We start from the raw sequence: 24,042 nt of genomic DNA, 5'->3' as shown, positions 1-24,042 counted from the left end.
AGGTTTATGGTAAAAGCTGATATGATTTTTCTGCGATTCCCAAAATCTAAGGAAGAGGCAGAGTAATATTTTCTTTTACAAACATGTATTGAATCCAGAATTCATGATTGCAGGTTAGCACTTAGCAAGTGCTATCTAGTCCAATCCAAATAGGCATAAATACCCATGGAATATAAAAATGAAGTGAAATGGGTAGGAAATTAAAATTTCAATATGGATATGAGTTTCTATTCTTCATTATATTCACCTTGCTGAGTGTGCAAGTTCTTGAAGACCTGAAGAAATGAGATTTTGAAGAAAAATCCTTTTGGCTTTACTTGCTTTCTGGGAAGTTTTAGTCCTCAGTGAGGTTGTTGCTGTTGGAGCCAGTGGCAGATTTTCGTCCTGTAGTTTTAATAAATAGTGCCTGTCTGTCTTGGAAAGGAGAAGCAGCTTCTCTGTGGTTCTTATATTCTTTAATTCAGGGGGCCAGGCACTTTATCTTAGCTTTAGACTAAATGCAAGCAAAAGGCGTCCAGGGACATGATTGATGGGAAAGGTATTTGCCACCCAACTTGAATTTATTGTTCTTGGTAACTTCCAGATTTCAGCTTTGAGATATTAAGGCAGGAGATACCTTCTCTGTTCAGTTTCCATTGCGCTTATAGTCACATTTATTAACTTCTTTCAAAAGTACCACGAGCTATTTACAGTCGTGTCTTGCAACGGCCATGGTCAAGAATATCCCTAATCAGAGCAGGAGGTAAGATTTTGTTCTTCAGTTTGTCAATAAAAGGATTGTCTGCGATCACGTCCCATTTACCTTCTGTAAACGGCTTGAGGTTTTCATAAACCCAGAAAACTCAGTTACTCGTTTTGTGGCACGGCTCTGTTTTCTGCCAAAACGGCTGGGAAGCCGAGTTAGGCTCCTTGCCCGTTCAGCAGGATCATCTCAAGCTCCCTTACACCAAAGCAAACCATATTGCTTGCGCAAGAACTAACCTTAAAGATGATGTGCTACGTAACGCTTGCTACAGAGCCTGGGTTTGAAAACTGAAAGGTGGTTTCTTTCTGGGAAAGGAGGTCTTTTTCGGGTAGTATGAGTGAAGGGAAACCAACCGCTGGGTGGTAGGGGAAGGCATGTGGCATTTTTCACGCTTTTCTGCTGTCTGTGTAGAAGAAACTACAATGTTGAATTAAGCACGAGTATCAACGGAAAGAGCTTCTTCTCAATAGAAAAAGTGAGAAATACGCTCACATTTTCCAAAAAAACTGTGATTGAGAGGCACACTGTAAGTATGGAGTCTGCTGCTCTTTGGTACTTGATACCTTCCGAAATCTTGAAGATTGGAGGTTCTTTAATTAGTACAGCTTGGCCACAAATTATAAGACAGTCTTTGCATCTGATAGAAATTTTATTGATATTAAGGGAGAAAAAGCAAGCTCGGAGATGATTAAAGCGGCTTTGTTGTTGATGCCTTTGGGCAGTAGCAGCTGAAAAGCCAGTGTCTAGATCGGGAAGGATGATATTCATAAGCAGTGTGGTCATGGCTGCTTTTAAAGTACAGCAGCATTTCTTTCTACAGCTTTTTCCTTTGCATATAATAAACATGCTGTTCTCTTTGCACTTAAAGAACAATTAAAAGTGGCTTCAAGTTTTTGAACGTGCATGCAAGCATTTTTGTTGCTTTTGCAGTTAAAGGACAGTGATGAAATGAGGCCAACTCTTGCATAAAAGCAAGATTAAAGCTTGTGGAAATGGCTCAAACTTGTCTGAAGAAAGGGTTTGCCTGTTTGGGTTTTCTAAAAACTTTATCCTGTATTTTTTTATTAGTCTTACATATAAAAAAAACCTTTGGTGCTGATTCTATACTAATGCTTAACTTGATATGCATAACCTAAGATTTTGGTGAATTAGTTTCTCCAGGTATTTAATTAAGTGTTAATTTTTGAAATCATAAGCCTTTAATCTTCATGCTTCTGTGATATTAGTTAATACCTCAGACACGAAGAGTTGCTCTTACACTTTGGATAGTACCAAAGCTTTAAGCCTACATATTAGGCCATTGTAGTGCTACCAAAGTTATTATTTAGTTATTGCATCTTTTTTTTTTTAACTTTAGTTGTCTTGGCTGGCAATATCAGGAAGCAGAAAACAAAAGCGAGGCTGACTTGGATTCTTCTGGTTAGATGATTAAAAAGTTAAAAGCAGTATAGTTTTCAAAAATATGTAGATTATTTTGTATGGTTGAAATTCTTCTAGGAAATAAGTGAAATAAGAAATACAGTAGTTAATTTATTTTCTAAATAAATTTTCTAATCCAAAAATAGTTATTCAAAATAAGTTTTTGATGTTGTTTGTGATGATCTTGATTCTAAGCCTGTTCTTCTGCCTTGCCCTGCGTAGCGTGGTTCCTAAGGAGCGTGCAGATGCTACGGAGACTTTCATTGTGGATGACATTTCGGTGTTTTCCTGCAATCCCTGTTCGGTGCCAGGCCAGCCAAGTGTCTCTCAGGTAGTTTTCTGCTGAACGTGTGGCGGGTCCGATGTGAATAGGGGGAGGCGCAGGTCAGCCATCAGAGCGCGACGGTGGTGGCTGGTAGCTGTTTGCTGCTGGCTGTTGCAGGTGCGTGGTCACGCTCCGGGATCTCAGAGGGTGCTGTGCCAATCCTTTAGGTCGGAGCAGCATGCGCTCCTTTGGGACTGCCTCAAACCGTACCTGGCACCACGCTGCTCGACGGGCCGGGGTAGTCGCAGCGATGGGCTGCAGCAATGCAGTAACTCCAGGGTGGAAAATAGCAGCAGAGGTTTCTGGCTTGCTACCCGCTTTACATATCTTCCCAGGAGCGAGCTATGATCCGTCCTTCAGAATAAATTCTGCTTTTGAGATCTATGCAAAGTGAGCATGTCAGCTGATCTTCAGGTGGTTTTTTCTACATGTCATTGCTTAAACAGTGAACATGGTGCATCCTCCCTGTTACGGTTTCTGGCCAGGCGGCGTGCCAAGAAAAGCCACCCACATCAGTGCCTGGCCCGTTTCTGGACTCTCCACTGACAACACCAGCAGCGGTGATGCCTTTTCAAATGATAGTGGACTTGCAAGGAGATCGCTGGTAACGGTGTAAGACCATCAGCTCATAGCTCCCCAAAAATGCTGCTGGTTTTTCCAGGTTCATTCTGTATTGTGCTTCTAAGGGCAACGCACGTTTTGACTGCAGCTCTCATGCATTGCGACAACTTGAAGAAAAGGTCATCTACGCCTGAATTGCACGTTAGTTGTTGTGTGGGGGACGTGCTGGTCCTCACAAAGAGTGTTCGTGGTACAAACAGCGTAAGGCAATCCTTGTTCCTGGTTGTTTACTGTTTAAGCAGGGAAAACACACAAAGCTAAAGCAAAGGTCCAGAGAAACGAAGGTGTGGGACCAGGGAGTGCCAGGATGAGGAGAAGCAGCCTGTCCCAATCCCCAGTGCAGAGTCAGGCCTCTGCAACAGTTCCAGCTGCACCGCGCTGATGTGTCCCAGCCAGGCGGAGTTAACGGCTATGGTATGTGCTAGGGACCAGCTGGACCTTTAAGCACTCGTGATCGCTAAATACTTTCACAGCCGACCTTAGGAAAAAATGTCTACAGCTTCTTTATATTATAAAAACATCTGGGATTTCCCACGGAGGTTTATGTTCCCCAGGTCAAGGTAGCTGCAGGTTTTGCGGAGCTCGAAAACCAGCTCTGTCGATGGCTCATTCACTGGAGTAATGCTTTCCTGGATTTACTACTGGTTTTTAGTTTGGTGTGCTTGGGATCCCAGCTAAAAAAACTGTTCTCGTGCCGTATCTGGAAACTTGCTGCCTGCCAAGGAGCTTTTCCTTACTCTTTTCAGAGATACACAGGCATCATTGCTTCAAGTTTACAAAAGATGCCACCAACCATCCCGCTATTTGGCGTCCAGCTCACTCATCCCTGTCCTTTTAGCTAGCACTCTTCCACAGCCCCTCTCATCTGTTATCTTAGGAAGCAATTTTTAAAGCTTTACGTGATATTTTCCTTCCTCTGCATGAAACCACAGTTGCTATTTGTGCTGTGATTCTCTGCAGAGCTTTGTCGCGATGTTGATAACTGAAGACTTGATTCTTGAAGCAGCATTGGGGACCTTAAATATCTTAGATGAACGTTGTCTAAAGACTGACTTGCTTTTATTGAACATGATACAGAGGATCCTTGCATATTTTCACTTGATATTCCACATATTGTAGCGGTCACGCTGGAGGAAAGCTTTCATCATCCCCAGGCAAAGATTTAATGGCAGGGTCTATGCAAAGAAAAGAAAAAAAAGGCTTTTTTGCTCTTAGGAGTATTCTGTAAAGTAATATCATTGTCTGTAATTTAGTCTGCCAGACACTTTCCACTGTTTTCAGTTGCAAAGGAGGCTTTGCCAGTCTTCAGCTGTTCAGATTGAAGTTTCCATGCTGAGCGTCTGCCTCAGATTGCATTTTTGAGAAAACTGCAGCTAAAGAAAACATGTTTTTCCTTTCTTTGGATGTTCTGTTGAGCAGCTCAGGCGTATCCTGCAAGAGGAGGGAAGGGGTTGGGGGCCGTAGAGCTGGAATAAGGGAAACCAGAGGCGCGTGGGAAGGGTTTCTAACGGCTGCCAGTGTTTACCTGCTGAACGAAACCCCGTTGTTTCCATGTTTGCCCTCTGTGCGCTCTGGCAAATAGCTGTGAAAGCCACAGCTACCAGTGGCTGTTCACCCCTGTAGACAAAGGCAATGCCACAAAGCAAACACAACTTTCTACCGTATAAGCTTACTGTGTTAGCTGAAAAGGTCCGCAGATCTGAAGCCCTGAACTCACTGCTGATGCTCGAGGGAGACCAGGATGCAAAGGCAACTTTTTGGTGTATTTTTCTATTGGCTTCATTCAGTAGGAAGCCCCAGATTTGTTGTTTGGGTTTTTTTTTTTCCCCTTCTGAGATTTCCTGTACACCTGCCAAGCTACAAAGTGCTGTGCAGACATCAATCACAGATCTTCCCGCTGAGATACTGTGATAGGTGGTGGTATTTTATTTCACGTATGAGGAGTTATGGCTATCCATTTGGGGCTTGACAAACCTAGTGCTTAATTTTTCAGGGAATTGGTCATTTTAATGCTCTCCCCAGATTTCCAGCTGGGCTCCGGCTGTGCTCAGTTGTGACTGCAGGCACTCAGCTCTTCTGTAAATCAGAAAAAGAAGGCAGCAGGAGCCATCTGGGAGCTTCTCCCATAAGCGACATACGTTTTGTCCAGCTTTACCTTTTGTAGCAGACACAGAGACAGGATCTAGTTCTTCAGGGTGGCATTTACCTGCCTTAAGTATAAATCAAGTCCCTGCTATTTCCAACTCGCCACACCACAAACTTTCAGAGCTCCGCAATAAACGGGGCAGGTACCATACTGGGTTGATTAGAAGACAGTGTTTTTAGATGTGATTGTAAAGAAGAGTAGCTTTAACCACTGCTGCTTGGGCTCCATTGGTCTTTGCTCTCAGCCTGGGAAGCAGCAGCAAAGCTACTAACACAAGGAGTGTCGGAGGCTAGTGACGGTTTGTGAGCGTGGCTGGAAGGAGGTATCCAGATGTCAGGGTTGCGTTTGTGTCTGCAAGGAGCAGCCCCAAAATCATCCAGGTTGTCAGCTGATCTAAGCTGATGGTGGTTTTTATGGTGCTTTTGGAGGAGAAAAGACCACAGAATCATAGAATGGTTTGGGTTGGAAGGGACCTTCAAAGATCATCTAGTTCCAACCCCCCCTGCCATGGGCAGGGACGTCTGTCACTAGATCAGGTTGCTCAAAGCCCCGTCCAACCTGGCCTTGAACGCTTCCACTGATGGAGCATCCACAACTTCTCTGCACAACGTGTTCCAGTGTCTCACCACCCTTTAAAAGTGTTTCAAATGCACGTAGAAAAGGGTACTGTCTGAATTAAAGATACAGAGGAGACGCGAGTTCTTGATTTTCATGTGCTTTTAAAATGTAATCATGGTTGCTTAGTTATTTGTTAGTGTTTTTATCAAGCTTGGTAATTTGCAGTGGGCTTTCCGGCTGTGGCCAGGAAATAGGGAATCAGCTGGAGTTTCCTTTACCCCTCTTGTGGCCTGCAGTGAAGACCCTCATTTGCAGACGGCAAAATGATCGTGTAATGAAACTGTGCTAAGAGCGCACCTCTGTTACACTGCCATATTTTTAATGGAGAAGGAAGGGCTTAGACTAAGACTATGCCATTTCCTACAAAGTGATGTTGAAAAAATTATTCCAAAACCAAACGTTGCCCAAAAACCAAAAGGAAAGTAGCAAATGTCAGCAAGCATGGTGAAGGCAGGTCCACCTCCCGTGCAGCTTGGAATTAGCAGATCAGGTGTGCGTGGAGGAAGGGGTGACACACTGAAACGAAGCTGTAAACCCTTGGAAAAACCTGTGTGCAAAAGTAACACAACTGCTGGATTGTTCATGGGGAGTTGTGTCTTACACAACCCACAAAAGAAACCAGTCTCTGGCATTTCATGGATCAGACCTTCGATGCATTGCTCGGTGTTATAATGTACCTAGCTGGTGCACACTATCTCGCGTAGCTTCTTATAGCTTGTACAGGAGGCTTGCTAGACAGAAGCCAAAGATTGTTCCAGCATCTTTTTGTTTAAAAAAAGATAAACAGTCAGAAATCCCGTGAAGCAAACCTATATGTGCTGCACAGGAGGATTTAATCCAGGGAGATCAACCTGATTAATCCAAGTGTGCACTCTGTGAAGGAGGGACGTATATCCATTTAAATACAAAGCATAATAAACCATCTGTTTACCTCAAAAATCTGAAATTTTCTATCCAAAGCAGGATGGCAAGCTATGTTAGCCTCCTTGTCCATTTATTCCGCTTGCGGTATAAATCAAACATTATGATTTGGAGAGAGGTCTTCAGACTGGTGAAAGGCCACAGGACAGGCATCGCTCCCAGTTTCCGTGAGCCTCATTTAAATCTGACCTGTATGTGAAAGGTATTTGAAGCCCATGCCAAAGTCTTGATTCAGCTATCACAATGCATTTAATAGAAGAAATTGATCCCTAGGAAGTTCAAAAACTTTTTCAACTATAGTAGCAAATCATGTGCTAAGTAGAAAATTATGTTAATAGCTGCTGCCATCAGCCTGTTGATCAAAAACAGACTGAAGGAACGGAGAAGGATGTCGGTGTCCGCGTGGACTGATGCAAGATTTGAGCACCTCTCTCTTTGGTTGTCAAAATCAAGGCAACTTGAAAACTTGAATCGTAATTTAACCTTACTTCTAGATGCATGACACTTCACCAGTCTGCTACCTTGGCCACACTGTATTTTTTGGGCCAGTATTAGGGTTCGTCTCCTGTTTCTCTCATTCCTTTTGAGATAAGTATTTTAATTATGTGGCAGATGCTTTCCGTAGGGAATGGCTGCAGCGTGCTTGCTCGGTTTCATGGTACGTAACTGCTGTGCCGCTGGAGGGACCGTGGGTGTTTCGTTAGTGCAGCAGTTCCTTTGCCAGTTCATTTGGCCTCATTATGGGGTTTCCTCAGAAGCTGCAGAAGAAAGGCCTCCATGTTGTAGTTCACCATTCTCTACCAGAGCTTCAACCCCTTCCTCCTGCTCTTGAGTTTCAGTGGCTTTTCAGCTGAGAGCAGCAAGCTGCTTTCAAACGACGTCCCACCAAACCCAAGGGAAGCGGTGGGGAGGAAGAGTGCCCAGAACAAAACTGAGGCTGTATTTGCTGTGAAACACACTTGAGATCTCTGACAAAAGAAGCTTCTGTAGGAGACTTTGGAGATTGGGCATTTGGGGCTTGATGTGTTCGTGATAATCCCATGGGAGCTGTGGCCAAGTAGTGGTGATAAATCATAAACCGAAGCAGCCCAGTGAGAAGCAGCACTGGGATTTGTTGGAGGAAGAAGTTGTGTTCGGAGTGAATGAAGAAAGGCCCCCATCTGAATTCATCACCAACTTCCCTTACGCATGCAAAAAACATGAAGCTGCTCAGCACATCTCGTACCAGAATGGGGATGTCTAAAGCTGATACCACACCGAGATACGAGGGAGTTACCAACGTAAACAAACATACAAAAACAATGTGTTGGTAAGAGTATAAAACACTACGTGGTAATTTTGAGCAAGAGCTTGTGGTTTGTTAGTTACTAATCTTGCTGCATGGTTTTTCCTTAGCGTGCCTTAAATATTTAGGCAGCAGGAAGTGTGGTCAACTGAAAAGTTGCTGTGCTCTTTCTGCAACACTTGGCGTTGGCAGGTGTTACTTTGGTGAACGTAAACTGAAGTCAGACTTGCCTGGGAGGGTGCTCTGACAGCCGGGTCTCGCGGGGTGTTGGGGCTGAACGGTGTAGGTGAACACTGGCCGGGTTTTTACTGTTATTGTCTGCAAAAGAGCAATTTTTAAAAATAAAATCCAGCCCCTCTGATAGCGGAGGTTTCTGGAGTTCTGCTGTTGGAAGGGACGCGCGATTTTCTGAAAGACTGCACCAAAAATTTCAAGCTGAATTTGAAGATGCTGTACAAAACGTCAGGTTGAGTTTCTGTGACCATTACACATACTAGCGTAGGCTCAATCGATGCCAGAGATGTGAGTGTGCGCAGCCTTGGGAGGATGTGAAAGCCGTATTTCAGATGGGGCCCATCTCTCTATTCATAGTTTTAACTTCTTTTGGATGATGGGAATGGAGACATCTGTAAAAAGTAATAAGTCTCCTTTCCTTCCAGAATAAGGCTATGAGTTTTCCAGCTGTTGGCTAAGACAGGTTTTCCTGTTGAAATAGCTTTTGTCTGATGTAAGTCTAAAACAATATGGTTATGGTAACTGAAAATATTTCTTTGTCAGTTCTGTCCCCTGTTAGTTTTAATTGTAAGTCCAAGTATTTCTATTCATTGTTGCTTCTCGTAGCAGCTGTTGGATTTTTAAAACCTTATGGAGTCTTCCGGTGAAGTGCATGCTGCTGATAAAGTGCAGTGTTGCTTATATTCTGTATTTTCTTTACCATATCGTGTGGCTAATTTTCTTGTATCTTGATAGTGGATTCTCACGATTACAGAACACACTCTTGCTTTCCTTCAGAAGTCCTGTCATCTTGAATAATGCAAAAACAAGCCCATAACATTGATTCATGTGGTTCTTGGTTGCAACCACAATAATATGGACTGTGCCATATATTTGTCAGCTGACGCCATTCTGTATTCATAAAACATGCCTTGGGATCTTTTTTTAGATCTGTAGAGTTTAAAGATTAGCTTATTAAGCATCTCTCTGATGTATAATTATTCTGGTCTGAATAATATGTTAACCAGAAGATATGCAATTTATATACAGTAGACAAGCAAAGAAGAGTGTATGTTTAAAAAATTAGTTTTCCAGAGCAGTTTTGCAAAAAAGGTAGTTCTAATGCATTTAAGACTTTTATTTTTATTTAAATAAGTTAAAAAAAAAGCATGTGCTGGCTAGTGGAACAGTTTTACTTTTGTATCTTATGTGTTTCTTTACTCTAGTTCTATGTTTTCTTTCAATTTCAAGATACAGTATTTTACAAATTAGAGGAACCCTAGGAAATTAAGAGTTTAAAAAGCATGTTAGGTATCTGCTCAATCTCGAAGCCAGGGCTGCATTATCTCCTCCGACTTTCTTTGCATTGCTCTGTACTAGTCGTTCTTGAATGAGATAAGATCTGATGCTTTCATTTTTTTCTCACAGAAGGTTCTTCTGAAGCACACTAAGCAGATTTTTTTTTATTACATCCAAGCAAAAATTGTACTTTTTAGAAACTTCAGTTGGCATTTAGACTTTCAGCTTGGCTTCAGAGGTGCTGAGCACCCACCTGGCGCTGGTGGTTGATATCCAGCAGTTATGGAAACACGAGAAGTTGCCTCACACCGGTGGCAGTAAAAGTAATTTTCAAAAATGCCTTTGAATCTTAAACCACATATACTATCCTCTCAGTGACAGAGGTACTTCTAAAAGTGAAATAATTACAACACAAGGACCTGACCTCGTTACTGATTCTGAAAAGGTTGTAAGAAGACTCTCATCTCCTAGACTATGGTTTTTGTGGCTGTTAGCTAAGGCACATGTCCCTCAGAGGGACATGCCTGCAAGCAAAATTGGAAACCAGTATGTTAAATCTGAGGCCTCTGTTTTGTTGTCCTGACCTCTGAATTTCTGAAACATGCAAAAAAAACCTGTGACTCAACTTAAACCCAAACTTTTGGAACCAGAAGGTTCAAGCTGATTGGCTCATTTTCGAAGGTTTGGTGCATCTTTGCTAGTCCAGCTCGGTGTAAAGCGAAGACCGTAAGATGCACTTTTTCAACACTGTCTCTCCTATTGGCCGTAGTTTTGCATTGGAAATTATAAAGAATCCATGACTCATATTGACTGTTTTTGTGAATACAGTTTTCCAAAATTCCTGGCCTGTTCTTATCCAATCATCCTTTTCACTGATCTGCTTTTTAGTTAACCAAGAGCCTGCCTGTTTGTATGAAGCTGCTGGTTTTATGCAAAACCTATGGTGAAACTGTTGGTGAAATAATTGCTCAGCAATGCTTGAAAGGGTAAATAGCGAAGAAGTAATGTCCCAGGGTACAAAGAAGTTTTGCTACTGCATGAGTAGCATCTCATCAGAAGAGATGATTGCACTGTATAGTAGAGAAATGAAGAGGTCTTTAGGAGTAATGGTAAGGGATAAAAAAGTCTCCGAAAGGGTATTGTGGATTCTGGAGCTCTTGGGGGAGTTTTGAAGCCACACTGGATGCTGTTAGGGAAAATACTTCGTAGAAATTCAGTGCTCATCCTGCACTTCATCAGGCTGGTGAATCCCATCAGCCTAAATGAAGATAGAAAATGCGGCTTTCCCTGCATTTGTTGCTCAGAAAGACACAGGCTGACTTTAAGCCACCACCGAAGAATTGCAAACATGGCTTGAAATTTAGTTGTGGTCAGTAAATGCAGGCAGCCTTTGGAGGAATTCAGATTTGGATGAGATTCAAAATGAGCGTTACTCTGTTAGAGGCCGTTTGTGGATATTGGACGCTTACGTGGGCTCATGGCAAATTTTTGCAGAGCAGCCCTGCAGAGGCTGAAGCAAAAACTAGACCATCTCATAGGCTCTCCTTTATCTTCTGCAATCACTTCACTGAGGAGTTTGGGGAAAGACATAAAGAAAAATACATTGTATAATTTTGAAATTTCGAAGCAACACCACATAATCATAGTTGTTTATTATTATCCAAAATCTGCTCTTTCTTATGAAGACCTGCACTACAAACATTTTGTGACCCCTTTTGCCACAGAGGGGTGCCTTTAGCATCCTCCTCCCCAGTTGTGAGCCTGCAATGAGACTGCTGCCTGCCTGCTTCTCCGGTGAAATGAACTGTGATAGCGTACTTGAAGTGCAACTGAGTAGATAGGAGCTAAATATGTTTAAAGTAGCATTACTAATGATCATTTCTGCATTCAGAAAATGAAAATGTAATCTGATAAGCATAAATTTGCCAGATAAAGCTCTTATCACACAAAAGTTATTTTCTTTTATTCTTATCAGCTCTTGCATATTGCATTCGTAGGGCTGGTTTTTTCATAGTTCCCTAAATAAAACATTTCACAAAACACAGAAAGATGAAGAACTTAAGTTTTGATATGGACAAACAAAAGAGGACCATATTCTTCTCCAAAAAGAGAGGAAGTATCAGCATCCACGTTGATAGGAGCTCAGACTGGATTATGGGGAGAACTTTATGGAGACCCATGATGGAAGAACTGAGACTTATGAAACCAGAGCTCCTTAATTGATTGTACAAAGGCAAGCGCACTGAAAGTAGACTGTTAAATGCACTAATTGAGGTATTGTCACCAAAGACTACCATAGGCGTAAAACCAGGCGTCTAACATGTTCCGGTTACGCGTTGCCACAAGTCGTGGCATATGGGCAAGTACTTTTGGCATGTCAGTTCATGGAGGTCCTGCTGAAGACCTTGAAGGGCGCAGAGTTACTGTGAACCGGCAGGAGAGCTCTCACCGAACCATTTCCAAATAAATTCTCGGGAACAAATTTCCTCTGCTTAATAATAACTTGCCCAGCTGTTTTTCCAAGCCCAGAAGCTCACGTGGTCCTACTGTACAAACACAGTGCTGGAAGAAGGTGGTTTTGATTTGTTTTTTTCCTTTCAAGTTGCGTTGTGTTGTCACAAGCCCTTCTGAACGTGAAAGATAAATGGAGAGGAAATGAGGCAACTTATCTTTTTTTTTTTTCAAAAAGGAAAGAGCATTGAAACATTGAGGCGGAAGAGCTGAGCGGCCGAGGAGACTCAAACACACATTTAGTGAGAGAGACAATAGCTGACTGGCGCTTCTTCCCGGGAAGTCTTCTTAGAAATGGAAAAAACAAACACCAGCGCTAACCCTATTGTCTTCTCAGTGATGCTTTCATGAGCGCTTGAGGAACTGAAACTCGTCCAGGCGGAAGAAGAAGAATGTACAACACTTGGCGGACTGTCAAGTGGCTGGACTGTAACCCCTCTGAGCTTGATTCCACCGTATATAAGCGGGCTTTAGTGAAACCAGCTCCGCGGACGAAACAAGACGACTTTGAGAGTCCAGCTGCGGAGCTGTGTGCCACCACCTTCCCGCCACAGCAAGCGACACCGTAGCTGCGTCTGTCTGGGAGTCGCAGACAAACACTCAGTGGGGCTCTGCCGTTTCTCTGAATTACGGCTAAAAATAGCAGTGTAAAGAAGAAAATAAATACTTTTCAACAGTTTGCTGGGACAAAGAGTAATTAGACCTTAAACCCCAGCATTTGCGCAGGAGTGACTATAAGATAAAGGTCTTGCTTTGTATGTGTCCTCTGTTATATTTACATCAAATTCTTTCTGAACACAGTTCTTTTTCCTTTTTTCCCTTAAATTCCCCTAACCTATGGCCTTGTGACCTGGGAGTATTTCTTCTATCTCTGGTGATCTGGATTGCTGGCACTGGCTGGTTGTCGGAAGAGCAGACCTGGTGAATGTGAAGGCAATCCTTCATCTCTGATACTGCTGCAACTGCAGAAAGTTAGGGGTTGTTTCGCTTTTACTTGAACTCTTTACAGGATAAAAATTTATGGAATTAATTCTGAATTTGCTAGCAGAAGCTATACTTTTATTAGTCAGGTCTTAACTTTAATTTAGAAGAATCAAAGGCGTAAACTCTGCCAAGTAAGGAATGATTAATTAAGTTTATGGCGTCCTTTTAGCTTTGCAAAAAAACCCAAAAATGTTCAGATCACTTTGTTTCCTTCTTTTACAGTGCTTTGGAAATACTGGGATCTTAATTATGGCCTTGCTCAACTTTGGATGGGAGAAAAGAGGGAAAAGGAGACCACTGGTAGGTCTCCCATGTTGAGAAGCCTCAGACAGCCAGAGGGCCATCTCCCGTCTTCTGTTTACTTCTTCCCCTTTATTTTCTTTTCATGCCCTTTTGTCTCATTTTCTCTGCTTCTGCCCGTGGATTGTCCCTGGACTAAATTTAGCAGGGCCTTTTGGAGCAGTCGCAGTGGTTTTGCGAGAGAAGGGAAGACCTCCTCGGCTCCGTTGGAGCCAATTCGGTTTCCTTTGCACCCATTTCACAGCTGGAAGAGAGCAAAAGGCTGCGTCCTGTCCCAAACTGGGACTTTTGGGCAGTAGCAGCTGCTATAGAAGAGTAAAGCATAAGTGAGAAAACCAGACGTACTCATTCAGACCAAGATTGTTTTGAAGGGTAAGAGGAGACTCAGTCAAGGGCTCCATTTTCAGCTGAGCATCAGTGCGCCTCCCTCCCCTCGTGCCAAACCGGACATTTCCGTAGCTTTGCAGAACCCCTGATCCAGGCGGCTAATGCTCTGGTACCGCAGTAATAAGCAATGTTCTTGGTGTTTCTCAACTAACTTGAATGATAAAGCTTATCTGCTGCACTGCAGAGCTGTAGTTTCCCTTCCCCATCTGTAATGTTCGCAGAAAAAGAGACTGGTTTACACGGGGTTTGGTGAGCAGATTTGTGTAATAATTATACTCTCTTTTTCTAGACTCTTAACCTTAATTGATGCTTTTTTGCAGCCGTGGGAAGGAACCTCCTTCCCCACAGGATGAGGCGCCAACGCTTCCTCCTGTCTCTTCTGCAGAATTTAAAAATTCAGTGAACAGTGTGGTTTTGCGGGTTAAGAGATATTATCATCCACGGAGAAGTAGAGAAGGGTTTGTTTGTAAAAGGGGAGACTTTTATTTGCATGAGTATAGACACTTTAATGCTTGGAAGTATTTCTTGCAAAGTGCGAATGCAATCATTTTTTAATCCATTTATTTCTAAAGATTTAGCAAACATGTTTAAGGATATTATCTTACTTTTCTGAATGTGAGAACAGACTATCAGCAAGGAGAATTTGGCTAGTTTGGCTTAGCTAAAGCATAGAAAGATTAACCATATATTAGGAAAAATCATTTAGAAATGCCAGAACTAAGAAACATCCATCTACTGATTCATTTTCCCAGCTTAAAACCAGTAGTCCACACTGGTTGCTGTTCTGCAGCTGCTGGGTGTACATATGGATGCATGATATGATGGAAATATTTTTTCAGTATGTTTAATAGATATGGAAAACAGGTTACTTAAAGTTATAGTGAATAATTCTGGCTTTACCAGGGCAAGCACGCAGACTGTCTGCTGGGATCATGACATTGCACCCTACGGCGTAGTGCTGTGGAACAACATTTTTGTCTTGTAGGTTGTGTCAGCCCTGAACAATTCCTACTGTAGCATCTTTATGGCCAACACAGTCCATGTGGCATCAGAAAGAGATCCCATTGTATCACCATGCTTTGTAATAACAAAATATATGATATATTAAAGAGATTTTGAAATGATGTTTCACTTAAACTTCTGGTTTTTATAAAGTGAGTCCTCCCATCCTCTCCCCAATAATCTTTTGCTATGACAAGAGTTAAATTTCCTTGCATTCATCTTGCAGCATTATAGCACAAAATTAGTGAGAACCTGAAGCGAATTACTAAAAATGCACTACAAATGAAATATTTTCCCATTTTTGTTGTCCAAGCTTAATGTAAAGTGGGAGGTAGGGTAAAAAAATTCCTAGGGATGTGAACTGCATTTTACATATTCCTCTTCCAGTAATATAGTTTTATTAGAAGCTTAATTATATGTATTTTTTAATTTGTTTGTCCTTTTTAAAAAAGGGGGAAGAGCAATAAAATTGATTCTTGGTTTTCACAAAGAGTTGTCTCTTTGTCCATCTAAAGACCTACGTTGTCAGCTACAACTAATAGGGATAAATACTTGTCTCCTTTGCTATGTGAAATACACATCTGCTATTTTTTCCCCTCTGCTTAATAAAGTTTGCAGCACAAGTATCACTCTGGTTTTGACTTAAAAGAGCTTCCTGGGATGCTGTAGCAGAGATCGAATTTTAAAAATACATATTTACCAAGAAAGCAACGTGTCAAAAGACCAGAAGAGGAGGTTGCCTGAGAGATTGCAAGAGCAAAAGGCTTTTGCCAGCTCGTAAGCTGGAAATGGGAAGGAGACCCTCTCCGAGACTGCTCCTCTAATGTACCCTTCCCAGGGAGAAGATGTGTGCGTTCCTTGCAGTCCCCCTCCAAACGTCCTTCCATGGCTGCTGCCTCGCAGAGGACCAAGGCAAGGCGGTGTTGGCACAAGCTAAGAAAAAGAGGTGAAATCGGAAAATGGTCCCGACTGGCATACGGGTGACGTGTATGGCCTTGGGCTATAGATCAGCGCTTCAGAAATCTCAGCGGTGCTAGCTGTTTGGGTTAAAATCTGTGTATTTACCTGGTTGATCTTCTGGGGTTCAAAATGGCAAGGAGGAGCTCTGAGGCTGAAGTGATTTCCTGTGATAAAATTAAGAGATGCAGTGGTGTTGGAAAGCCATTAAAATAAACACCTGTACTTTGAGGCCTCTGTTTAATTTAGTTCCGAGATGAATCTTGGTTTTAAGCTTTTTTTGCACATAGGCTAGCTGAAATACTGTCCTTTGCAATTCATGACATTTGCTCATTTTCAGTGTATGTGGGAGCCAAAAATGAATCAAACACCTTACGATTCGGTGAGAAAAATTGCAAGGAAAGGGGACCCGACGGTACCCTTATTCTCCTTTTGTTACCCACACGTAGCACTTTTCCATTTAGTGGCATTTGTGTGTTTATTGAAGAGAAATGGAATAGAATATTACCATGGGATAACGGCCTTCTGCTACAGTGCTTAAAAAGTGATGCCTTCGTGGGAAACCTGGTACTCCGAGAAGTCCGTTTGGGTTGACTTACACTAGACTGGTGGTGAAACGAGTTGTAATGTAAAGGGAATAAAGGGAACTTTAAGACTAATGTAAGGTAACCTCAGCACAAATAAGGCGCCGCATGGAAAGACGTGTGTGTGTACTCATACCGATGTCCGATGTCATATACGCCTCTGAGTAATTTTGTAATAGACCTGTCTAGTATGGCATAATTTCAGCAAAATAATTAAGAAAAAAGAAATCAATAAAAATACCTCCTGGATCTATATGAGCACACTCCAGGCATTGCACAGAATTAATCTTGTGTGGGGGTGTGTGTCTGTATAAATATCCATATATTTGGAAAAACCTTCAGTTAGTATTTTGTGAAGATGATTATTTCTGTTATCTGTATCTCCGACATGAGAATGTTTTTCGTTATTTTATCTTGTGGATGGTCAGGCGGTGAAGTAACTGGCTGCAATGCCTGTCACCCGAAAGGGAGCGAAGAGAGAATACATCATCCTGATTTAAAGGGTGATGTGGCATTGGCTTACATTTTTGGAAAGCAGTTTAAATGTTCCCAAGAAACATTCTTGTATGACCTACCCTGATGTGTAACGTGACGCTGAGATCCGGACTGGAGAAAGCTGCCCAAGGCATGCTTGGGGTCCATTTCCCCATTAGTGGCTCAGCCTGTGGCTCATAGAGTTGAAAAAAACCCCAAAACTTGAAAACCATTGACCTTCACCAAATTAACTTAATACAGAGCATATTTTAGCTTCTTGTGGCCCCCGGGAACTGGATTGGGTTCATTTGTTTTATTAAATCCCTAGTTCTTCTGGTGCTGTGAAATAAGCTTCTAAATGAAGGATTGTCAGACCTTATTCTTGTTGAATTTGACTGTGAGTGATTGTTTCTCGACAGAGCATTGCTGCTTCTAACCCCGTTACCAATAAAGGATAACTTTCAGCAGCCGTAAGGATAAGCTTATCTGACACAGTGTTAATCAAACCCTTGGCTCGCATTGGGCTTGTTTCTGCTTGATTAACTACAAACTTTGGCCTTTATGTAAGTCGTGATTAGTAGGATTTTTTTAATCTGACAGAAGTGCAAAGGCAACTCGTGAAATCTTGTTTCTCCTCTAAATAACAAGTTGGCGATGCGAGTGTTGCAGAGCTGCTGGCCCCCGCTGTTCGATGCCGGCGTGCCTGATCTCACCGGTTGCAATTCAGGCGTTTCAAGGTTAAAATTCAAATCCTTCCCATTGTTTTCCCCGTCCCCTGCCCCAGCCCTACTGCTAATGGTTTCCTGATGTTTACTGCCTCTCCCCTCTGCAATGCTGGTGGAGCTGCTTGTGCAGGACCCCTCTCTGGCCGGAGAGGTTGTCCATCCATTTCCCCCCGCACGTGTATGGGAGAAGGTACGAAGAAGCTGGAGGCAGGGGTGTCCCAGGCTGGCTACGTGTCCGTGAAGTGCTGAAGGAGTAGATCCACCCAGTGGAGGCTACTTCTCCTTTTCCCGTGGGCACGAGATGTGTGCCACCCCAGCCTGTTGCTTTGCAATCGCGGATTGATGCAAAAACACTTTTCCCTGGGTGTTTCCATCGTAACAGCGGCTGGTCTCAAATAAAATACCCCTGCAACACGTCGTGCAGGCGGAGGGAGTTGCGTGCTTCTTGCGAAGGACGTAGCATGGAAATAACGTGATTGTAATTGAGATACCCTCCAGAGGCTTTCAGGTTATAGCAGACGCTTGCGCAGGCAAGGAAGATGCGCTGTTAGGATAATGATGGTTAACCGTGGATCAAAGGGGTGATAGTCCTGTCTCTGCGTTTCCCGAGAAGAATCTTCTTGATCCTGGTCTGGGAGGGAAGAGGAAAGGGGAAGAGAAACCTGGCTGTAGGAATGAGTCTCTGAGTTTGACCTGAGAGGTGGGCTGTGTTTAAGCAGGATTAGTGCTCTGTATTTTGCTCTGTTTTTAATAATGAGGCAGTATTCAGAATTAATTTAAAATAGCAGGATCCATAGTTAAATCACAAGCTACCCTTAAGAAAATAAGCCTTTTTTTTTTGGAGTGTGTGAGCTTTGCCTCACTCAGGTCTGTCTACTCCCTCTGAAAAACGAGATGCTCATGAAGTTGCCCGAGAAGAACATTATAGATATATAAACCTATTGAGATATATGGGGTAATTGTGCAGCTCAGTATAAAATTTAGCCTCGTTTAGCGGAGCACTTGAGGAAAAGCTAAGTACTGGAGTAAAATTGTAGAAAGCGAGATCTGCAAGGCTGGAATGGAGCCTGTTATTTTTAGCTCCTCCTTTGCTGTGGATCAAGTTTAGATGGACTTACAAACGTGTTTGTTTAGCTTGCCCCGAGGGAGAAGCTTCGCTTCTGGGGGAGCACAAATTTCACATCCACAGTCTCTGCTGGCAAGCTTGCTAAGAAATCTGATTTTTTCACAAGACAGCATCGACTTTCCGACTCATCCTATAGAGAAGATGGGCTAAGCACCCAAGAAGTGCTTATATGCTGAGATGTAGGAAGAGGATGATCTGAGGTGTGATGGGTATTATCCCATGGATTCCGTTTTGGGTGACTAATTTTACCAGCGCAGTTCAGTGTTCATATTGCAGATGGATAATTTGGGCGTGTGTGCACCCCGGTGTAGTTACAGCATTTTAAGTTTTTAATGAGAGCAGTCACCATTAATATAAAACAAGGCTGAGAGTAAATAATTGGTTTCAATATTTTATCAGGTGCAAACCGTGCTTTTCAGCGTGTCTGCGTGGGGAAGAGGGGCGGCTCCACCGGAGAGCTTCTTGGTTTGGCTGAGCGAGTGCAAACAAACCTGCGGGGACATGATTCAGCCAAACCAGAACCTGGGATTTGTGTCTGTCATCCCTTTTTTTCATAACAGATATTAAGTCATGACTCACGAATAATCGAAATACTGTTTCTATAAATAAAGATCAAACTGAGCTGTGCTTTCAACAACAAAGAGAGTATTTTATATTGCTTCCCTATACGTATAGGATAAAGCCTGGGAGCACTTGGATTTAAACAGTTTCTGGGTGGTACCATAAGTACTGCACAAGAAAGAAAACCGTAGGAAAGAGGGAATCGCTGGTAATTTCCGCTGCTCTATGACGTGTCCCATAGCACTGGAGGGTGGTGGGCACTGTTGGAGAGGATATGCCAAAGAGAATTGCTTTTACGGATTTTCTGGTTACCAGATGCATTTAATAAGTGATAATGATGTTTGAAATGAAGGGGTGAATTCAGGTAGAGCAGCTTTTATGCACCGTATTGCAGCAGAAGCAGCAGAGGCTGCTTCTCTCTCTCCACAGCGAGCATCCAACCTGTTTCAGATTGCCAGTACTGAAATCCAGCTTTGCCAATTCCCAGGGCTCAGGTAGAGCATCTGCAATTTTAGACGTGTATCTCAATCAAAGGTTGTGTTTATTTTGAACTTAGGATGAAAGTCAACCCATGAGCTGAACACTGAAATTATTTTGTTAACTCATTTTGCTGCTATCCTGATGGGCTATGAAAATAGGATTATATGTATGGATAGATGGATGAATGGATGGATGGATAGTAATTTTAAAGCTCGGTACTGAACTTGCTCAGTAACATTAAGGCACACAGCAGGTATAGTTTAAAAGCATGTCCTGGTTGTGGGTTGCACTCCTGGCTGGTGAAGCCCCGTGTCGATATGATCAACTGATCTTTTTCTATTTACTTCTGACGGCTTTGCTTGTGGCCTTGTGGAAGAAATACAAGGACAAAGTCATTCGTTCCTGTTCTGTCTCAATACTTCACACTTGTTTGAAGTGCTGGGTGTACTGGCATTCAGCATGCACAATGCTTATTGTTTCTTTTAGGTTTTATTTTATCCGGGGTTTGCTTTGATACAGCAAATCATCTACTTTTTTTGCAGTTCATGTCCCTCAGGGCACAAAGTATATTTTCCAAAGGGCTTAAATGGTTTAAGAAGATAAATCCCCCAGACCTCTAAAGAGATTCGTATCGTGATCGTGGTATTTTTTGAAAACCCCATTCAAAAGCTGCTGAGTGCAAGCAGTTGTGCTATGAAGAGGAAGAGTAATGGTCACCTTGCTACTCTTGGAAGGGTCACCTTGCTACCAAACACCATTATTTAAGTGGAATAACAGCTTTTATGGCGAGTCCTTACCTCTTTCTCTTCCTAACTTCCAAATGGCTGAAGTCCGGTGAGCGTGAGCGACGCTTCTCTTGTATGCCAGCTGAGAAGTTATTGTTTTCTGACCTTTTTTCTGAATTTTCCTGACCCGCATCTGTACCGGTCTCTTGGCAACACATTGTTGAGAGCAGAGGAGCATGGCAGGGCGAACTAGCCAGGCTGCGCATGGCCATCCCACCAGGCTGAAAGCCAGCTAGACCAGCAGAAATTCGTGGGAGAACTTGCCAAAGACTGCCCTTATTTTTTACCGTTGGATGTCAGTTTATTTCAATAAAAGCAGTGAAACCCAAAATAAAAAGTCGGGTATTTGAGGACATGCTGTGGGTCTGATGACTTGGAGTCACGTACAAGTGCCCAGCACGGGTGGTGCATAGTTAAAAAGGTCAAAGGCAGTGGACAAGCAGGAAGGAACAAGTTTGGGGGGGTTCCAGATTTCCACTGGGGCAACTGGCAGAGGTTTCTTGTTTCTCAGTGCAATGACATTTGGTTTTAGTCTTAAAAGACGTGTCATAACTTGATGCTAAACTTTTGTGATCAAGCGCAGAGGTGGTTCTGCAGAAGAGGAGATGCATCATGAAGCATTTGAAAAGTTTATTCTTTAGCAGGGTCTAAACCCTCAACAAAGGGGGAACATCTGTGTGTGCAGACCCTTGCCACCTTAATTTGACAGAAATCCTTCCACCTCCATCACTGTCGTCTTTTACTGTTGGTAATGTCGGTTGCCTGCAGGCTTCTACTGGAGATGATCACATTTTGTCTTCTCCTAGGATAAACATCAATCTAGCTGCTGGGTTTCAGATCACATTTATACGGGCTGGAGCTGCGCCGTTGCCAGACCAACCGAGTGGGAAAGTTGGCCTCGCTCCATATAAACAGCTCTGACTAAGCAAGCCACACTAAATTTGGAAAAGAATTAGGGGAACTCATTTTTCAACTGCCCTGGCGTATTTTATCTCCAGTTGCCCCATGTTATCATTGCATGGGAAGAGTTTCTATTACTCATGACTGTTTCCATCATGTTTGTTTTCAGATAGCATATTTTTGTCTTCTGTAAACCAAAAGAGTTTAAAGATCCATCGGCGAACAATGGATGAAGGGTCCGTCCGCTTCTCTTCCCATCTGCAGGTAGCGTTGTAATTCCTGTTGAGCCGAGCGGTGCAAGGCCAGGTCCTCGTGTAGTGCCACTCACAACCTCTTCAGAAAACTTTTTCTTCTGATTTTAAGAGCGGGGGAGTATTTTTAATACAGAGATCCTTTGCAACAAGACTGGAATAAACAGCCTGAAACATTTGCGCCTCGATTCATGTTTTGGTTGATTGTAAATATATTCTGCACATAGAAATTGCATTGATGTTATATTTCTCACTTACATATATTACGAATTGCATAGTTCCTTTCTTTTTAAGCTGATCTAAGAAATGTTGACACTGAAGAATCATACTTCTGAGCCGATTTAGCCATAATTGAAAGACTTTGCCAAAATTACAGGTATTTCCTGTGATTGTTGTTTTTTTTTCCCAACACCAGAATTTTGTTCTTTGTCCCACTTCCTCTACAAATTTTTACTGCAGGATGCAGGCGGTAGTCAAGTGAGGTCCAGTGTCCCGGAGCCCTCTGCAACAAATTAAGAGGCCATTGCAAGCTGGAAAAGAAAAAGCCGTGGTGGAAAATAGGGGCAAACCCTGGCAGTGGCCTGAGCAGGAAACTCCACCGGGGCTGGGGCCAACAACATCCTACTGCTGGCTGGGACCAGAAGAAAAAAAAAAAAGGCTATAAAGAAGGTTTTGGGAAGCTTTGTCCTTATTTGGAAAATAAGTTTATGCCTCTGCAAGGCTAGTTTTTAAAAGGCTGTCAGATGGGCAGGGATTTTCTGCTTCAGCAGCACCGGTATCTTGCTATTACACGCAAGCACATCCTATAATGGGTAGGTCTCAAAAAATCTGGTCTCTTAAAACTGGAGGGTTGGAGTCCAGATTGTCAGCTGGTGCTGTCCCACAAGTAAATCTGTGAAAAACTGACGTACCTGAGAACTTAACCCCACCTCCTGACATCCCTCCAGCTTCGTGTAATGACTCTGCAAACGCGTCAGTCGGCCGAGCCGTCTCCTCCGTGCACCCGGGCAGGGCTCGAAGGGGCGGTGGTGTGGGAGTGGGAGGGGGCAGGAGTGGGGCAGAAGGGGCTTTCAGTTTAATTGAAGGCAGCGATGCCGTTGATGCTTCAGAAGGAGAGCTGGTTACACGGGAGTAGCTGGAATGAAAGGTCGTGTCAGTATTGTCCTTAGACTTGAGAGATGCGTCAAATTCTGTGCATCAAACTGAAGATAAAATTGCAGAGGCAGAGGAGCTGATGTATAGCTTTTTCTTTTGCGTGCACGTCCACGTAACTACAGCAATGTATATGTAATTATCAGGAAGTTATGGAGTAATTACACACTGCGGCTATCCGAATTGATGAAATTACCTCTAACAGCCTGGTAATGTCCCACTTTAGGAGCAAATCGGAGCTGGACCTGAAATAAGCACCTTACAAAACCTTTTGCCATTGCCCATCTCTGGGAACTCCTTAGCAAACTAGCTATTTTTCCATGGCAGTCTTAGCCACACATATTTGGGTTTTTTAAATGGAAATAAGGTAGCCAGAAGTGGTAAATCTTGGACCATAGCATCTTCTACACCAGAGCATCCCGTGCACTTTCTTCCATAAAATCCCATGCATTTACTCTCATCATGATCCACGGCTTTTCTCTTTCTTTAACCATATTTAAAATTATTTAAGATGAAAAAAGGCATGAACATCCTGGAAACTGCGCTGACATTTAAACCCCATTTTTTCGTGAGAAGTGGCAATAAAATCAGTAGCAATCCGGGAAGTTTTGCATGTTTACTTTAGAAGGACTACGCTTATATGCTTGAAACAGCAAATCTGTCGAGACCTCTCTCTGATTTCACCATAGCTGCTGCAGACTTGCAGCCCGTTGTATAAAATATAGAAACATCATGAAAACTCGCAGTGAATCCCTTTCGGAGGTAGTGCTTTTGAGTGGCTGGGAGGAGTTTGTCACTTGGGGAACATCATCATCGGATGCAGGTGGTTCAGCTGTTCCAGGACTTCCATGGTGCTTCTTGCTGGTTCAGGAGTGATGAATGCCAGTCCTGGTTTAGGAGGCCATGTGTATAAAGGCTTCAAGAAATCTCAGTTTGGCAACTACCATTTTTTTTGTCTTACACAGAAAATTTCTTTTTTTTTTTCTTCCCCCAAACAGAACAAAATAAAATTTTGAAAGCATCAAAATTGCTTGAGGTGTGAAATTATCTCTGTTGTAAAATTTCTCTGTTGTATGCCCAGAAAAAACCCTTTGTCATGGGGCTCCTTAATACAAGGAAGAAAGGGGTCTCTCCTGGATCCAGGACGGTCTGGATGCTATCTAGATCGTAGTGCAGGTTTTGGTTTTTGCGTTGCCGCAGACTCTTTGAATCATATACACGCACATGGCTTTAACTTTTAGCTTCACTTCCCTGTCTGTAAAGCGTTATTA

The 24,042-nt window shown here is 42.8% G+C and overlaps 1 protein-coding gene across 1 annotated transcript in view; it reads left to right on the top strand.

Moving 5' to 3' along the window:
• Positions 1-24,042, top strand: part of NIBAN1 (niban apoptosis regulator 1) — a 69,949-nt gene that overhangs the window by 6,169 nt on the left and 39,738 nt on the right. The gene's annotated exons all lie outside the window — the stretch shown is intronic.

Source organism: Calonectris borealis, chromosome 8 (genome assembly GCF_964195595.1).
Source record: "Calonectris borealis chromosome 8, bCalBor7.hap1.2, whole genome shotgun sequence".
Classification (NCBI taxonomy): domain Eukaryota; kingdom Metazoa; phylum Chordata; class Aves; order Procellariiformes; family Procellariidae; genus Calonectris; species Calonectris borealis.
Note: the sequence above shows the minus strand (reverse complement) of the source record. Positions and strands in the feature narration are given on the sequence as shown.